The 15902-nt window shown below is 51.0% G+C and overlaps 1 long non-coding RNA gene across 1 annotated transcript; it reads right to left on the bottom strand.

Moving 5' to 3' along the window:
- Positions 1 to 340: 340 nt before the first annotated feature.
- On the bottom strand, positions 341 to 2268 carry LOC144378770 (uncharacterized). The gene is made up of 3 exons (XR_004908931.2): positions 1667 to 2268; positions 709 to 829; positions 341 to 464 (listed from the first exon to the last, which is right to left on the bottom strand). It is a non-coding gene; the product is annotated as an uncharacterized LOC144378770 (long non-coding RNA).
- Positions 2269 to 15902: the final 13634 nt, after the last annotated feature.

Below are 15902 nucleotides of genomic sequence, written 5' to 3'. Positions count from 1 at the left end.
ACCAAGGGACCGCAGCCAAGAGCCTGCTGACTACCAGACACGTGCATGATGCCTCCAAGACCGTGCAGCCCCAGCCAACCCCCCCAGCTAACCGCAGTCCCATGAGGGAACCCAGGCATGCCCAGCAGAAGAACCACCCAGCTGAGCCCAAATTGCCAACCTACAGAATCAGGTGTTAATAAATGATTATTGGTTTCAGCCACTACATTTTTAGGGTTGTTCGTTACACAGCTAAGGCGAACTGATACAATGTTCAAACACACTCTCTTTAGAAGAAGACACGCCCACTCATGAAAGAACAACCACTAGTTCCCTGACAATAACCACAGGGACAAAGACATTGGTGTGATCAGTGCCGCAAATTGTACTTTATTCACCACAGAAGGACTAGGTGGCAGGAATTCTTTGGTTCAAACTTCCACATAAACTAGAAGTACAGGCGAAGGAATCAACCTGTGTCTCCACTTAGAAAAAAAAAAAAGACAATTATTGGGACACCTGGGTGGCTCACCTGGTTGAGCATCCAACTCTTGATTTCAGCTCCAGTCATGACCTCGGGGTCATGGGATCAAGCCCCACATCGGGCTCCGCACTCAATGCAGAGTCTGCTTGGGGTTCTCTCTCTCCCCCCTCCCCCTCCGCCCCCTCCCCCCATTGTCTCTTTCTCTCTAAAATAAATAAATAAATCTTCAAAAAATATATTATTACCTTGATTTGGCAGATAGAGAAACTGAGGCACAGGTGGATTACATCTCTTGCTGGTAGGGGGTAGAGCCAGGGTTTGCATCCAGTTCCAACTCCATGGTCAGTTGCTATGTGGGACTGACGCCTAGCTCGGCACATCAAATGAGAGAACCAAAGTAAAATCAGAGGTGCTCAACCTGGACAACCATGGGACCATACCACTGCCCAAAAAATCATCTGGGTAAATACACTTTGGGGCGGGGGGCGTGCAGCAGGCACTGAGTCAGAGGTGGTCTATAGATTTGGTTAGATTCCCAAATGAGTCTGTGATCCAGGAAAGGTTAAGACATACCAGACAATGGGCAGAAGGCCCATTCCAAGGGTCAAGTTGACACCAAATGCAACGATTACAGTTATGCAGAAACCAAGCGAGCCTCACAGAGAATAGTCCTGGGTACGATTCAGTCCCATTCAGTCCACGTCACAGCCGCACTGAATTGTGGTCAAGGTTAAACATGACCCTGGTTTCAATTCCAGGCTCGAGCAGAATGCATCTTTCTGACACACCCTGTGTCCTGGTCTTGGAACCAGACCAGTTCTGGGCTTTTCCCAGCATGTCATGACTGCCCGGGGAGGTTCCTCTCACCCCTGCCCCGTGAGAGGTTCTGCTGCTTCAGCTTTGACCCCTGAGCCCTGACTAGCCACACCCTGAAAAAGCAGTCAGTGGTTATTACAGGAGCTTCCAGAAGAATCTACAGCAGATTCTGTCTGGAGCAACCTCTGCCTAATTGTTCAGGAGTCTGGCTGAATCTGGCTCATCATCATAACTGTTTCTGGTCTCGATGTTTCCCGGGACGGGGGGGGGGGGGGGGGCATCACTGTCTTTCACAACTTGCTCACCACCAGCGCCCCACTGTTGGCTCTGTACCAGCTCCTCTCTCCCCCTGCCTCGACTTCCCGCAGCCAACCCTGGTCCTCCTACCTGCCTCCAAGTCTTCAAACAAACTTGACGTCAAAAGCACCTACAGCTGCTCCTGGGCATGGCCCTGGGTGTCCAGAGTGAGGCTCCTCTTCACACGACAACCCAGTTCACTTTAAGCTGGTCATAAACTTGGCTGGGTCAGACAAGAGGCATGCAAACTTTTCCTTTGGGTAGTGGAATTTTTTCAAGCAACGTTTTAACAGAAGCTTGTCGCGGAAGCTCAGACAATGTTAAAACCGTCAGGACAGCGGGATCCTGGGGAGGGCGTAGCATCTTGCACAGGACCTGCAGGCAATGGGGTACATATGCAAGGACCACATGGGGTGGTGTGGAGAAATCAGGAATACGGGACTGTTTCTCTGCAGGGCAGGCCCCAGCTAGGTGAGTGAGAGCAAGGGTTCAGCGGGCAGCAGCTCAGGCCAAGAAGGAACCATGGGAACAGAGGCCCTGGGAATTTGCAGACATCTCGGGGAGGGCACTGGGCTTCCCGCAGGTCGTGGGAGAGAGGCAGGCGCCAAATCTCCGAGGCCCGAGTGACCCCAGCTGACATCTGGATAACATCTGTTATACAAAAGAGCCCGTCGAAGCCAGAAAGCAGTAACCCCAGCAGGGCTTTCAAACACCCAGCAGAGTTTTTTTAAATAGCTTTGGAGAGATTCCTTCACAGCAACAAACTCGCTAGCAGCCACCCCGCTCAGCTGTGGTTCGGACACACCTCAAGACCCACATGTCCACCACACATAATAATAACTTACTACATAATGTATGTTTAGTAAGCCCCAGACACTGTGCTATCACTTTACACGGATTAATTCATATAATTCCTATAACAAATCCTTGGGGTAAATGCTATTATCATCCCCATGGAAGCCAGAGGGAGCTGCTTCTGCGCCCTTCCACGGGGGGGGTTGGGGGGGGGGTGGGAGGGAGCCAAGCCCCTCCCCACAGCCCACAAGGCCCTGCAGACCCTACCCCTGTCACCCCCCTGCCCTCACCTCCCTCTCTCCCCCTAACTCATTCTGCTCCAGCCCCACAGGCCTCCTCAGGCCTCCTCCCCGTTCCTCCAACATGCCGGGCCCGATCCTGCCCCAGGACCTTTGCATGGGCTGATGCTCTTCTTCCACTGAAGCACTACAGAGCTCACTCCTCACCTCATAGGACCGTATCCAAATGTCACCTTCGCAGGAAGGCCTCTCAGTCTAAAACGGCAACCCTCTCCCCGTGTACACACGCACCGCACTTACCACCATCTGGCATACCGTGTACTTAATTCTTCCTTTGCTGTTGGCTGGGCCCACCAGAGCAGGGATCTGTGACTGTTTTGCTCACTGCTGCGACCTCCAGGGCCTGGAGTAGTGCCTAGCACTCCGTAGGTGCTCGGTAAATATTTGGTGGATGAATGAATCCACAAGGAAAAAGGACACCAAAGCAGGAAGAAACTGGGCAACTTATCCAAGGCCCACGGTCTTAAGGGCAGAAGCCAGATTCCAGCCCAGGCAGTCTGACTCCGCAGGCTTTCTAACCACAGTGCTCCTTTCCCCTGAACACATCCGCGGACACGTCCCACAAATGCACACAAAGCCTAGCTACCCACCGTACACACGCACACACTCATAAATGCGTGCAACCCCCTGCAGCCAGGAGCAGCCCCACGGACTTACCACAGGCACATACCGTCACTCTGCCCCACACTGAGCCGCCAGGCTCCTCGCCCCAGCCCTCGCCTCCCCCAGGCCCCAGACCCCAGGCAGGCCTTGGTCTGCACCCTGGGGTAATGGGAGCGCATCCTCCTCTCGCGTCCCTGGGGAGGGAAGGCCGGGGAGAGTCGCTGGGCTGGCGTGGCCAAGGGCACAACGACGCGAAGCGCCTCCCCATCACCCGGGCCCTCTCCATGGGCACCGTCCCCTAGGGTGCGTGGTGCAGGCTGTCCTGGACAGTCCCCGCCGTCTCCGTGACCCTTCCCCCAGCCAGGCCTGCACCCCAGCCCCGCCCCGCGCTTCTCCAGCTTCCAGGTCTGATACAGGTGGCCGCGCACGGTGGCACGGCTCAGGCTGCTGAAGAGCACAGCCGCCCCTCACCGCCCTCCGGTCCTTTGCCTCCCACCCCCCATGAGCTCAGGGAGTCCTCAGGCTCCTCCCTCAGCCCGATCCCCGCCCCCTCCCGGCCTCGGGCGCACCCTCAGCTTCCCGGGCGGGTGCACCAAGTCAGCACCAAGGCATCGCCCAGGCTGTGGGAGAGGACCCCCAACCCTGGCCGGTCTTACCTGCCAGCTCAGGTGCTTCTGGGCCTCCAAGCGCGCGAAATGCCGCGGAGGAAGAAGAGCGGGTGCGAGCCCCGCGTCCCAGCCACCTCCCTGCGCCCAGTACGCTCCCCCTGAGCCTCACTGGACCCTGAAGGGACAGAGAGGTTTTGGGGTACGTGAAGCCCTCTATTCCTGGTCCATCGGGGGCAGAAGTAGCAGAGCTGAACGAGCTGATGGTAGAGAGCCTGCTTTAAGCCGGAGTGGGTTTGGAGAGGAGCCCCAGTCTGCTGGGCTCGATTCCCGGACCCGCAAGCCCACCTCTGACTTTTCGGAGAGCTTGTCCGGAGCTCCCAGACACCCCCACTGGTCCCCGTCCCCCAGCACCTGGAACCGTCTGTTCCCTGCACAGACACGTGTTGAACTCTTACTGTGTTTTAGACCTGGTATTGGAGGTGGGGGGAGGAGGGTTAAGGGAATCATATAACCTCTGCCCTCTTGAAGCAATACCTCAGGTGGGAGAACGGAGTGCGATGAACAAGTTAGAGCCAAAAAATAATACTGACGGATGGAGGTAAGTGCTGTAAAGGAGATAAACAGGGACTAGTGAGAGAGAAGACAGGCGCCCGTGGCTGGGACGGTCACCTTCTCTGAGGAGGTGGCATGTGCGCTCAGATCTGAAGGACAGAAGAGCCGTTCACACAGCCAGGGGAGAGCAGACCAGGCGGGGAGCAGTCTTTGCCCACCAGTGGGCTTTGCTCCACAGCCTTGCTTTCTTTCTCTCCACTGATCTTCCCCCTCAGCCTTAGAAATTCCCTATCATCCTGAAAACCTCTTCCTTGCCCCACTCCTCCCACATGATGGCCAAGGTTCTAGAAAGCATGAGCTAACCTGAATGTCCATCAACAGCGGGTTTGATGGAGTGAGACGTGGGATTGAGGACTGGAATGGAAACAGGTCCACACTACTCTTGGAGAACAACAGGACATTTGTATGATCCTGTTTGAGGGCGAAGTGATCACACACACTTGGACATCTAAATAAATATCTAGCAAGGCAGATAAGGGAAAATTGTCTACATCCCGCTCTCTGCGGATGCTGTTGATGTTCTCTGTCTTGACCTAGGTTGAGTTACACAGGTGTCTGCATTTCTCAAAATACAGGGAATGTGCACTGAAGACGTGTCTGTTTCTAGCAGGGAAATTTCACCCCCTCCCCAATAACAAAGAAACAGAAAATAATGAACTCTAGGTAGCAGGGTGCATACTGAAGTGTTTGGAGGTGACTGATACTGATACTGATGAAAAACACCATTAACTGGCAGGTGGAAGGAGAGGGGGAGGGAGGGATGGCCGGAGAGATACGTGATAAAGTGAACACAGCAACATGTTCATTGTAGAATCTAAGGGTGGGTGGGCCAGTGTACAATTCTTTCCATTCCCCTGTATGTTTGAAAGTTTTTGTAATATTGAGAACATTTGTCTCCCCACCACAGCCACCAGTCATTTCTCTACTAGGGTGAACCCAGCAGGGTCCCCCTGGTGCAGATCTGTGTTGAGAAAGGGTCCTTCAGGGTTTATCGTAGATGTGCAATAGGAGTATGAGGAAGCTTTCATAGATTGAGGTGGGCTGCTGGTCCCCTGGATGCCAGGGGACATGCAGGGGTGGGGCTGGGGCCACGGGAAAGAGAAGGAATTGGAATTAGATGAGGTCTGGGTCAGATTGGCTAAAAGAGGAGCCAGAATCTTCATTCTAACCAGATCCACCAATTTAAAAAAAAAAAAAAAATGGGCAAAGGATCTGAACAGACACTTCTCCAAAGATCTACAAGCAGCCATCATGAAAAGGTACTCAACATCACTAGTCATTAGAGTGCAAATCAAAACCGCAATGGGGGATAGCACTTTATGCCCCCTAGGATGGCGAGAGTCCCAAAGTCAGATAACAGGTGTTGGCAAGGATATGGAGAAATCATAACCCTGCTAACTGCTGGTGGGCATGCAAAGTGGTGAGCTGCCTGCAGGTGCCCCATACCTGTCTGGCAATGCCTCAAAATGTTCAACATAAAGTTTCCATATGACCTGGAAATTCCACTCCTGGGTATCTATCAAAAAGAACTGAAAACAAGTATTTAAAAAAAATACTTGCACAGAAATGTTCATAGCAGCACTATTCACAGTAGCCAAAGGTAGAAACAAGCCAATGACCATCAGCGGATGAATGGACAAACAAAGTGTGCTACGTACATACAATGGAATATTATCCAACCATGAAAAGGAGGTACTGATACACACTACATACGGATAAACGTCAAAATGTTATGCTTGGTGAAAGAAGCCTGTCGCAGAAGATCACATGTCCTATGATTCCATTTATATGAAATATCCAGAATAGGCAGATCTATAGAGATGGAAAGCCTAGGGCTAGGGGGCGGGGAATAGAAGGTGATTACTAGTAAGCATAGGGTTTCTCTTTATGGAGATGAAAATGCTTTAAAATTAGATAGTGGGAATGGTTGCATAGCTGTGTGAATTGTGCGCTTTAAATGGGTGAATTGCATGATGTGTGAACTATATCCCAAAGCTGGGGGGGTGGGGGGGAGGGGCAGGGGAGGAGAGTCAGGACTCCTAGGTATTCATCCAAAAGAAATGAAAACTTTATGCTCATACAAAAACCTGCACACAGATGTTTATAGCAGCTGTATTGGTAATTCCAAATTTTGGAAAGAACTCAAGTGTCCCTCAACAAATGAACTGGTAAGAGGTGGTATATCCACACCACAGAATACTCCTCAGCAATAAAAAGGAATAATAAAATACTGATACACCCACATCAGGGGTGAATCTGCAGTGCATTCTGCTGAAGGAAAGTAGCCACACTTAAAAATCTGCTTATGGTATGATTCCACTTACACTATATTCTGGAAAAGACAAATTATAATGATAGAGAACACATCGGTGGTTGCCAGAGGCTGGAGAAGGGGGCATACTCTTATCTTGATTGAGGTTGTGGCTGTATGGTGGTAAGCATTTGTCAAATATCATAGAGTTGTACCCTAAACTGGGTAGATTTTACTGTATGTGAATTATACCTTAATTTTTTTTTTAATTAGGCACCACGCTCAGCATGGAGCCCAACGCGGGGCTTGAACTCACAACCCTGAGGTCAAGACCTGAGCTGAGACCAAGAGGTGGACGCTTAACAACTGAGTCACCCAGGTATCCCATTTCTTAATTTTTTTTAATGAAAGCAAAAGATCTGGAATGAAAAGACACACCATGCAGTAAAAATCACAGCTGAAAAAGAAGGGCTGCCCATGCTCCCCAGATCTGCTTCCTTCCCCCTGTCCTCTCATCCAGCCTTAAAGACCCTGCTCCTTTGACTGGCTGAGGCAGATGGCTAAGGAACCCCTTGCCCCGTTCATCCCCCTTACCCTCCTTGTTGCTAAGTCCCATGAGCAGTGGGTGCTGGGAATACTCTTTCCTGCTTGAGACTCAACAGCTCTCTCTTGGGTCCTTATGCCACATCCCCAGCTTGGCCCTGCATCTGTGATGACTCAGCTCTGTCCCAAATTTTCATCGTCCTACATGGGCTATCCTCCTGTCCGTGGCCTCACCAGCTGCCAGCATGTGAACCACACCCATTTCTACCCACCCACCCAGATCTCTTTCTAGTGGTCAGTTTGTGCTGACATCACCTCCTTGGATCTCCACAAGCTATTCTTAATAATATGACCTGGATCCAGATGTGGCTCTTACTGTTCCTGTGGTTGGCTGAACCCCCAGTTTTTTTCCCGCATGACCTGTGCTCTGGGGTCTCAAGGTACTGCCTGGCAAGTCCTCCCTGGGATGTTCCTTGCTCAAGAACCCACCGTGGGATTAAAGACCTAACCCTAAGCTCTAAAACAATAAGACTCTTAAAAGAAAACATTAGGGAAAATCTTCATGACGTTGAACTTGGCAAGGATTTCATGCATATAACATCAAAAGCACAGGCAGTAAAAGACAAAATAGATAAAATGGACTTCATCAGGTTAAGAACTTTTTGCATCAAAAAGACACTATTAAAGGGGCGCCTGGTGGCTCAGTCCATTAAGTGACCGACTCTGTTTCAGCTCAGGTCATGATCTCAGGGTCCTGAGATTGAGCCCCACGATGGGCTCTGCATTCAGTACACAGTCTGCTTGTCCCTCTCCCTCCTCCTCTGCTCCTCCCCCAGCATCCCTCTCTAAATAAATAAATAAATAAATAAATAAATAAATAAATAAATAAATAAATAAATAAATAAAATCTTAAATTTAAAAAAAAGACACTATTAAGAAAGCAAAGAGAGGGGTGTCTGGGTGGTTCAGTCAGTTAAGCAACTGACTCTTGGTTTCAGCTCAGGTCATGAACTCCCTCCCAGTCATGGGATCAAGCCCTGCCTGGGGCTCTGCCCTCAGCTGAGAGTCCCCCTGAGACTCTCTCTCTCCCTCCCCCTCCGCCCATCTCCCCGCTCACACACTCACACTCTCTCTCACTCTCCCTCTCTAAAGATAAATAAATATTTAAAAAAAAAAAAAAAAAAAAGGAAAGAAAGAAAGCAAAGAGAGAGGCACCCGGCTGACTCAGTCGGTAGAGCATGAGACTCTTGATCTCAGGTGGTGAGTTCAAGCCCTGCATAGAGCTTACTTAAAATAAATTAATCAGGGGTGGGCGCCTGGGTGGCTCAGTTGGTTAAGCGACTGCCTTCGGCTCAGGTCATGATCCTGGAGTCCCGGGATCGAGTCCCGCATCGGGCTCCCTGCTCAGCAGGGAGTCTGCTTCTCCCTCTGACCTTCCCCCCTCTCATGTGCTCTCTCTCTCTCTCACTCTCTCAAATAAATGAATAAATAAAATCTTTTTTAAAAAAAATTAATCAGGGGTGCCTGGGTGGCTCAGTTGGTTAAGCGTCTTCCTTCAGCTCAGGTCATGATCCCAGAGTCCTGGGATGGAGTCCGGCATCAGGCTCCCTGCTCAGCAAGGAGCCTGCCTCTCCCTCTCCCTCTGCCTGCCGCTCCCCCTGCTTGTGCTCTCTCTCTCTCTCTCTCTCTGACAAGTAAATAAGTAAAATCTAGAAGAAAGAAAGAAAAGAAAGCAAAAAGACAATCTACAGAATGGGAGAAAATATTTGCAAATCATATATCTCATAAAGGATTAATATCCAGAATATATAATAAGCTACAATTCAACAGCAACAAAATCAATCCAAAACTCGTCCAAAGACTTGAACAGACATTTATTTGTGCAAAGAAGATGTGCGAATGGCCGATGAGCACGTGAAAAGATGCATAACGTTGTAAGTCATTAAGGAAATACAAACCTAAACCACTTTACACCTACTATGAGGGCTATTTAAAAAAAAAAAAAAAAAAAGGACCATAGCAGGTGTTGGTGAGGATGTGGAGAAACTGGAGCCCCGTGCACAGCTGGTGGGAAAGTGAAGGAGAGAAGCTACTGTGGAAAACAGTTTGGCAGTTCCACAAAAAATTACACTGGAAGCTACCATATGACCCAGCAACTCCACTCCCGGGTATCTACCCAAAGGGGAGTTTTGTACACAATAGGTAATCAAACATATCTGCACACAGTTGTTCACAGCAGCGTTCTTCACAACGGCCAGAAGGTTGAAATAACTCTGTGTCCATTGACGGATGAACAGATAAACAAAATCTAATCTGTCCATACAAGGGAATGTTTGTTATCCAGCCATAAAAAGAGTGATGCTCTGGTGCATGTTACAACGTGAATGAACCTTGAAAACACGTAAAGTGAAAGGAAGCCAGGGGTGCCTGGGTGGCTCAGTCGGTTAAGCATCTGCCTTCAGCTCAGGTCATGATCCCAGGGTCCTGGAATCGAGTCCCAAGTCGGGCTCTCTGCTCTGCGGGGAGCCTGCTTCTCCCTCTCCCATTCCCCCTGCTTGTGTTCTCTCTCTCTGTCAAATAAATAAATAAAAATCTTAAAAAAACAGAAGAAGCAGCAGCCACACAGATTCCAAAAGGACACATCCCGCAGGACCCCAGTCCCAAGACGTCCCCAGAGGAGTGCCATCCACAGAGACAGAGAGGAGAGGGTGGGAGCTAGGGCTGGGGAAGGGCGTAGGGAGTCCGTGCTTCTTGGGGACAGTCTCCGTGTGGGGAGATGGAAAGTTCTGGAGACGGAGGGTGGGGATGGTTGCGTGACATTGTGAATTACTTCACGCCACTTAAGAGCCGTGCGCTTAAGAATGGTTAAAATGGTAAATTTTATGTTATGTAACTTTTTTATTATGTTATGTTAATCACCATACATTACATCATTAGTTTTTGATGTAGTGTTCCATGATTCATTGTTTGCGTATAACACCCAGTGCTCCATGCAGAACGTTCCCTCCTTAATACCCATCACCAGGCTAACCCATCCCCCCACCCCTTCCCCTCTAGAACCCTCAGTTTGTCTCTCAGAGTCCATCATCTCTCATGGTTCGTCTCCCCCTCCGATTTCCCCCCTTCATTCTTCCCCTCCTGCTATCTTCTTCTTTTTTTTTTTTTAACATATAATGTATTATTTGTTTCAGAGATACAGGTCTGTGATTCAACAGTCTTGCACAATTCACAGCGCTCACCATAGCACATACCCTCCCCAATGTCTATCACCCGGCCACCCCATCCCTCCCACCCCCCACCACACCAGCAACCCCCAGTTTGTTTCCTGAGATTAAGAATTCCTCATATCAGGGCGCCTGGGTGGCTCAGTTGGTTGGGCGACTGCCTTCGGCTCAGGTCATGATCCTGGAGTCCCGGGATCGAGTCCCACATCGGGCTCCCTGCTCAGCGGGGGGTCTGCTTCTCCCTCTGCCCTCTTCCCTCTCGTGCTCTCTGTCTCTCATTCTTTCTCTCTCAAATAAATAAATAAAATCTTTAAAAAAAAAATAAAAATAAAAAAATAATAATAAAAAATAAAAAAATAAAAAATAAAAGAATTCCTCATATCAGTGAGGTCATATGATACATGTCTTTCTCTGATTGACTTATTTCGCTCAGCATAATACCCTCCAGTTCCATCCACGTCGTTGCAAATGGCAAGATCTCATTCCTTTTGATGGCTGCATAATATTCCATTGTATATACATACACCACACCTTCTTTATCCATTCATCTGTCGATGGACATCTTGGCTCTTTCCACAGTTTGGCTATTGTGGACATTGCTGCTATAAACATCGGGGTGCACGTACCCCTTCGGATCCCTACATTGGTATCTTTGTTACGTAATTTTACCACAATTGACAACAAAGCAAGAACCTGCCATGGCTCCCTCTTGCCGACCTCACTGGTCTTCTCAGATGTTTTCATATGCTCATATGTTTTGCAAAATTTTCCAGAAGCTACTACACTCCTCAGCCCTCTGCTCCAGCCAGCCTGGCCTCTGCACCTTCCTCCTGGCATACCTCCATCCTTGTGTCATGCTGCGCCCTCCCCTGGGCGCACCATCTCCACTCCTCTCCGTCCTCCCAAATCCACCAGCCCTGCCTTGCACTCGGGTAGAGCTGCTCCCCACAGAGATCCATGGCAAGGCAGCGCAGTGGGGGCTGGTCCCAGGACCAGAGAGGGGATGGGAGTCGCTGCAGGGCGGAGAGCTCTTTCCTGTGGTGCCAGCAGGTGCAGCGGGAACAGCCAGAGGTGGGTGAGAAGAGAGAATGGCAGGGGGCCGAGCCTGGGAGCCCTGTCAAGCGCCCAAGGTCAAGGTATCCTGGAGACCATGCATTTCCTCTGCTTTCTCAGTTTTGTCCCAGTTTCCCTGTCTCGCTGGCAATGCCAAGGACAGTGGTCATAGTAACAGCCACACTGCAGGACAGGCCGGCCCAGGGGCAGCCAGCCCCCATCTGCCTCAGCTCCCCTGGGCCTTAACAGCCTGTACCCATCAGGAACACACAGGGGCCAAGGCCTGGAGTGACCAAGTCCCCGGCGTCCCCACAACCAGAGAGGCTGGAGAGGGTGGACAGAGGAGGTGGAAGATGAAAGATCAGCGAGCCACGGCAGGAGGGGGGCTGGACCAGGGCCGGGCAGCTAGACCGAGGGGAAGCCAGGCCAGCGGCCCATGTTTACTGTCGGAAGAGCAGGGCCAATCTTCAGCTTCCCGCTGTGACCCTGGACTTGGGCCCCAGGAGTGATCAGATGTTTCTCTCCTGAGCTAAACTCTGGGCTTCATCCCAGGGGACTCCACAAGCCTTCCCAGAAGACACGCCCCCCCCCCTCGAGAACCCCTGGAGATCCAGGGACGTTATCCAGCCCAGGAATCCTGCCTCTCCATCCCCCACAGAGCCCGTTCATCCCACCAGCCCAGCCCCCAGTCCTGCCTGGGCTGACCCCATCCAGCCTCATCCTGAGCTCCTAATTTGGCTGCCCAGTGTTTGCAACCCCACTGGGCCACCCCAGAGAGAACCGTGGGACACCAGCCTTGTTCTCAGTGCCCAGGTCCTGGGAAGAGGAGGAGGAGGAAAGCTTTGATGCTTGGCCAGGAGCCTCAGCCTGAAATTCTGCCACTCCAGTTTCCCCTTTGGGCTAAAGCAGTGTTTCCTTTATCTGTTCCAGGAACCCCGAGCACCCCAAAAGTGCTTCAGAGGGCCAGAAATGTCAAAGGGGCAGATACGTTCTGGAAAATTTTGCAAAACATATGAGCATATGAAAACATCTGAGAAGACCTGCACGGAACAACCCCATTGAGCTTTGCTTAATCCCTGGTTTGGCCACGGTTCCATGGAACGTTCTCTGAGCATCCAAGGTCCCAATTAAATGCCCACTGTGAGAGCCCAGAAGGGCGATGGGGGCGGTCAAGCTGCAGAGGGAGTGAGTCAGTTTGACTGGAGGGAGGGAGGAGACAAGGGGGACACAAGCTGGGCCTGGGGATCTTGCATGCCACCCTCAGTCAGAGACCAGAAATGTCCCCAAGAGCCTAGAAGGGGATTCAGCCTTCCCTGCTGCCACCTTGCTCTTTGCTCCCGCTCCTGGCTCTCTGACCAAACCCCCAGTCCTCCACCCAGGACCTCAAATTCCTCCCCCCTCCCCCCAGCCGTGTCTCCTGCTCCTTCCCCCTGGCCATGGGGGGGGCCACTGTGCCCATCAACAGAGTTATCGTGGAGACATCACGGGCGCTGTCAGCCCACTATGTGATGACATTAGAAAGACTGGAGGTAGCCTTTAGTGGACACGACGCTGCATGGACAGTGATGGACACTCTCGTGTATTATTTCTGACACAAGGGGGGCAGACGGGTGGGGTCACCACTAAGCAGTTGTGCGTTCCCAGGACAGTGAGTTAAATTCCACTGTCTTAGAGAGACGCTGTTTTTTTGGGGGGGAAGGCTTTTGCAAGTCGGGGAACAGTGGTGGGCTGGGAAGGACCCGGCTCAGGCCAATGGATGCCAGTGGGGACAGAAGACAGCCGAGGATCAGGCCAGTCGCTGTCACCCAACCAATTCTGCCCCCCCAGGAGACATTGGGCAATGTCTGGAGATGGTTTTGGTTGTCAGAATTGGGGGTGCTCCTGGCATCTGGTGGGGAGTGACCAGAGATGCTGCTAAACACCCTATGCCGCATAGGACAGCCCCCTAGAACCAATACCTCTCCAGCGCAAAATGTCAGTAGTGTTAAGGGGGAGAGACCCTGGATCAGTCACCCACAATCCACTGGGGATCATCATCATCATCATCACCATCATCATCATATTGATTAGCTTCAGTGTGCACTTACAGGGTCCCAAGTTCTATTCTCAGTGCTTTATACACATTGACCATTTTATTCTCATAATGACCTCTTTATAAGGTGGGTACTATTATTGTCCCTGTGTTCAGAGAGGTTAAGTAACTGTCCCAAAGTCACACAGCTAGTAAATAGCAAAGCCAGATTCCAACCCTGATCCTTCTCTTAACTCACCCCCACCCTGGGTGGGAGAGGGGAGCCTGAATCCATTCAGATCACAGTTTCTCCCCACCCCCCCACCACCATAGCTGGACGAGGGCTCAAAATAAAGGTTGGTTAAAATGGGTTATAAAATATCAAATTCTCTTTCTCCAACGCTCGAATCCACATGCCTCCCTGAGCAGAGGTGCTTACGGACATTTTCTCCAGTGGTGGTAAGCGCAACTCTGCCTGTTCTGGTATCAGAAGTAAACCTGCTTGGCTGTGGGGCCACTGGGGTCTGGCAAACAAGGGCTGGTTATTCCGGGAGGGAGTTCAGAAATCAGATGCCAGAGCAACAGACGACACAGGCCACCACCACCACCATCGTCCTCGCTGTCACTAATAATAACTCATCGATAACAACTGTCCCACACTGAGCACTTGCTGGGAGCCAGGTCAGGTCCTAAACCCCCTCCATTCTGAACCCACTTCCTGATCCCAAGAGTCCTGTGTAAGCACTACTACCTATCATCCCCATTTTACAGACAGGGAAGCGAGTTCAGAGGGGAAAGCCACCTGCCCTGGGCCAGGCTGTAGGAGGTGTGACTCTGAGCGTCTGCTCTTAACCCAGAGTTTTTCCACCTCCATACTGTTTGCATTTGGGTCACGATCATCTCGGTGATGGGGAAGGTCCTGGGCACTGTAGGGTGGTTAGCAGGACCCCTGGCTTCTACCCACCAGCTGCCAGTAGCACCTCCCTCAAGCATGACCACCAAAAATGTCCCCAGACATTGCCAGATGTCCCCTGGGTGGCAGAACTGCCCTTGGTTGAAACCACTGCTTTGACCCTACATTTTGGGATGGGGCAGGGGTTGATCAGCATGAAAAGGTCTGTTTGCTGAAGCCCCCCAGAAGAGTCTAGAGCCTGAAACCCAAGCTAGCAATAATAATCAGCGTTATGGGGGTGCCTGGGTGGCACGGTCGGTTGAGCATCGGGCTCTTGGTTTTGGCTCAGGTCGTGATTTCAGGATCTCAGCCCTGCTTTGGGCTCCGCACTCAGTGTGGAGTCTGCTTAAGACTCTTTCTCCCTCTCCCTCTGTCCCTTCCCCCATACTCTCTCTCCCCCAGATAAATAAATAAAATCTTTAAAAAAAAAAATCACTGTTATGGCAATGTGGTCCTATAGCACCTACTACGTGCCACATGCTCTAGGTCTATTCTTTCATTTAATCCTCAGAAAGACCCCGTGATGAGAGGACTGTGATTAAACCTCTCTGCAAGGCAGAACCAGAAATACGAAGAGGTGGACTGACTTGCCCAAGGTCACACAGCTGGTAAGCAGCAGAGGTAGGATTCAAACCCAGGCTTCAGAATCTACACTTAAACACCACGTCTGCCTGCTTGCCCAATGGTCCTGCCAGGGCTGCACAGGCGAGGCTGGAGGACAAGTTAGAGAAAGAAAAAGAAGCTCTAGGTTTGCAGGTGGCACCTAAGGACCCTCTCTCCCAGGAGTCTTGGACCCAAATAGCTTGGCAAGGTTTTCTTAGGCACTTACAGTGTGCTGCATGTTCTGGACAAGAAAAGAGCAACAAAACTAGTCTTGAGCTGTTCACCTTCCTGCCAAGACTCTACCTGCAATACCTCTCCCAGCCTCTCATCCAACAGCCAGGAGCTAAGCACCTATTGAACGCCGATATTTGCATTCATATTTAACAGATGCACAGAGAGCCCAAGCAACTTGCCAGGGACACACAGCAGTTAAGCAGGAGTCAAGAGGCTCCCTGCTCCATCTCTCCAGTCTCCCATTAACCTTCAGAGCCCCCCACCCAGGGGCCCCTCCTGGGGATCATCAGCATTTTGTTCTTTGGATCCACAGTCCTGTTGAAGCATCTTGGTATTTGCAGGGTCTAAGAACCAGAGCACACATTTGCTTTCTCTAGAGGTCTCTCTGCTCCCTAGGGCTGAGGATGCAGCCCTGATGGGGCCCAGCAGAAGCCCAGGAACAAGGTGTCCCCTGGATGTCACCCCTCGGCGCATCCTCTGGAGTGGAAACTGCATCCCTTATCCCTCAGGATGTCCACTGCATCTGCTTCTTTCTCCA

This window comes from Halichoerus grypus, chromosome 1, assembly GCF_964656455.1.
Source record: "Halichoerus grypus chromosome 1, mHalGry1.hap1.1, whole genome shotgun sequence".
NCBI classification, from domain to species: domain Eukaryota; kingdom Metazoa; phylum Chordata; class Mammalia; order Carnivora; family Phocidae; genus Halichoerus; species Halichoerus grypus.
The sequence above is the reverse complement of the archived record's forward strand: the minus strand, read 5'-3'. Positions and strand labels throughout refer to the sequence as shown.